Consider the following 3691-nt stretch of genomic DNA (forward strand, 5'->3'; position numbering starts at 1 on the left):
AAAAATACAATATTCAAAGATGTAGATTTGATAGTCTATAATCATGTTTCTAGATTCAACTTTGTAGAGAAGTTTTACCAAATCTTAAACTATTAATTTATGATTTACCAAATTCATTTATATTCATATGTATTCAATTTTTCTTTTTAAAAAAATATTTTATTTTAAAACATACAAATAAAAAGAAAAAAAATTACATTAAAACAACATATTTATTATCATACTTATAACAAAAATAATAATAATACTTCCAAGACTAAAATTTAATTGGAATGTATTCTATGAAAACTATTCTATATCAAAACATAATAATTTACAACATAACAACAGAAAGAAACATAATGTTCACAAAATCTTTATTTAGGATCATATAAGAAATTAAATCTTATCATGAAATGTATATAAAATGTTTTCACACAATGCTATTACACTAATATCTCCATTGTCAAGCCACTATTACAATAAAATCCTTGCCTACAATCATCAACCAAGTATGATGGTAGTGACCATCAATGGCAGGTGCTCTTGTTTGATCTATTACAAAATTTGTATTAGAAAGCCTAGAATTTCTTCCTTTTGCAGTTGCATGCAATTGGCCAAAGATTTCCTGTGAATCCATTTTTTCTTACATGTTTTTTTTAAAAATTCGGTACTATACAAGACAAGTCTGATTTTTCATGTAAGGGTTTCAAAGGATTGGTTACCATGGGGACTACTGGAGAATTTGACATGTGCTACAATGTTGAGCAACATTAGATATGAAGTGGGAATTTTTTTTGTCCCCAATCATAAATTAAGATTTTGGTTGTGATAAATGAATTTAAATGAAGATCTCGGTTGTGATAAATGAATTTTAAAAAAAGAGCTCTAAACTTTAGTCTGTAAATATTATTTTTGTCTTAAAAATTAATGGAGGGGGGTAATAAAAATATTAAATAGTAGAATTAATAAATGGTGTTATTTAGTCAATTGTTTTTTAAACAAAGGTAAACGAGTCATATATATGTATTAAAAATATGGAATTATGACACAGAGTAGTTTGGAAAATTAGTGAGAAGAAAAATGAGAGAGAAGTAGAAAGAAGAAGAAACAAGAGCTCTATTCGAGCATGTGTCCCTGCCTATTGTGAAGAGGAGTCCCTGCCTATTGTGAAGAGCATAAGGAAAAAATTGTTGAAAGGGAAAAGATGAAGGATTATTATACCAGAATTATAGATTTTTAGTCAAACTCATGCACCTATATAATGAATTAACTTTAAAAATACGTAATTGATTCTTGATATTTTAAAAATTTAGATTATTATATGATATATCTAAAATCCAAAACTAATCTCATATTATATGTCGTTAAAAAAGTTATAAATCATTAAATCATTTGAAAATAATTGTTATAAATAAATAAATAATCTCATATATTATATTTTATAATTTAATATTATATTGATAAATTTTTAAATCTTTATTAATGTTTATTTTATGATCCCTGGTGGGCTCTTTGTGAGCCTTTCAACTTTACCAGTGGACCAAGGGTCCTTTGACATTAAATGCATTTTAAATTTGTAAAACAAATATTTTTATATGAAAAATTATAACAAACATATAAAAAATCAAATTTTGAAAAGTTAGAAAAAATACATACAAAAATAAGTTTGTTTTTAAATATTATGCATATTATCATTTAGATGTAAAATCCTTCAAGTTGATCTAACATCTAGTGCGTTGACTCTTTAAAAAATCCTACAAAATTTTCGGTCATCTTATGGTGAACTCTTATCTACATACAAAAATAACTATAGTAGTCTTCATAATATTAATACGGCATGTAGTAAACAAAAGACTTTTTAGAGTACTCAAGTTTGATCTTGCATTGACAAAAGACTTTATAGAATACTCAAGTTTGATCAAGCATTAAATTTATTTGGAAAAGCAATTCAAAAATTTAAAAGTCAAGAAATTTTGGGCATATTGACAACTTTCCATCAACTATTTAAATTCTTAGAGAAAAGCTCTCACAAATAGTCTACTAACTAAAAAATTTGAAAAAAAATCATCCAAAACCTATTTCAAATATCTTCCATCCATTGAGGAATGTGAAAGTAGTGTAGAATAAATGTACAATAGTCATGTGCCAATTGTCTTTTGATGGAGGACATTCTCCTTTTGTTGCCTTATCTATATTTGCTCTGCATGTTTTCTGAAACTTGAAGAATCTTCTGGTAGCAATCTAGATTGGACTCAAATTCATCAACAACATTGTTATGTAATCACAATAATAAATGAAAGAAAATCGTGCTTTGGCAAAGCAAAACTAGAAGCCAAATTTTCTCTCCCCTTCTTAGTCATACAAGAAAGAGCATCTTATTGAGGAAAATAAAATAGGCCACAACATGGAAATGCCTCGATTTCAGTTTCTCCAATCCAAAGACATTTGACATGGTTGCTAATAATATAATCCACTCTACCCAAGCATGTTTGTAGAGTATTTTAATCATATGTTTATTAACATTATTATGAAAATATGTGCAGCTATGAACTCAATAAATGTGCTACTCAATAATTTTGGCATAGACTTTAACTTAAATAAATTTGTTGACTGAACCAAACAGAGTCAATGGAATGGGAGTGTATTACATGTTGGATAGTTGTTTCCCAAGATCAGGGTGTCCCTCATCTTGTTTGATGTGGAGGCTTGGCTGGCATATTCATAGACTTACCATGTTTTTAAAGTGCTAAATAATATATGCAAAGTTTTCATTTTTTGAAGTGAACAAAATGAGTAAGATTTTTCATTTAGATAAATATTCTTATATATAATATATTATATCTATTATATAATATGTATATTATATATAGATTATTTATATTATTAACATATTAACTAATGATGATTAATCATAGAGACAATGACAATGTTAGTACAATTATAGAAAGCAATATCCTTCTCAGCTGTATCAATCACATTCTCTACAAACCAGTGATTCCTTCGCCCTTGCAATTATAATATTAATCAGTATCACAACAGTAACACAAAATATATAGTGCCATTACATTTGCAGTGATCCTAAAAACTCAACATGGTATCAAAGCTAGACTACAGGTATGAAAATAGAATAAGAAGAGAAGGGAATAAAATAAGCATCCATTGCAGGACTACACACATAGCATGAGTATACAGACATAGCAAAAAAGATATGGACAAAATACTATGACGTGGACTAAAAAATAAAATCAACCTATATATTTAGCAAGCAATTCTAGAGATGATGGGATTGTAAGCAATAGAGCATACATAGTCACTGGATTAATAAAGGATTATCACATTCCTAAAATTACTTATAGAAATTGAAATATCTGATAAAAAAAGTTATCAGTCTATAGAAAGAGAGTGTAGTCCATATGAAGGAGCATATTAGTATGCAGAAACACTATCACATAAGTCATCATAATATTATAAAAGACAATGATAGAGATTCCTCATTAATAGTTATTTCAAGCCATCATATGCAATGCATATTACCGACAAGATTGATAAAGATTAAGGACAACGATGAGGAAGCCACACTTATATAAATGTTCATCTGTAGCACAGGCAACATAACAATGATCTTATAAGGGCACCATCAACCAGGCAAATAATTTGATCATGTTTGCGCAACAGATTTGCATCACCATACCATATATTTGCAATCGAC

This window comes from Cupressus sempervirens, chromosome 1 (genome assembly GCF_028749045.1).
Source record: "Cupressus sempervirens isolate cs-2001-9-10 chromosome 1, ASM2874904v1, whole genome shotgun sequence".
NCBI lineage: Eukaryota > Viridiplantae > Streptophyta > Pinopsida > Cupressales > Cupressaceae > Cupressus > Cupressus sempervirens.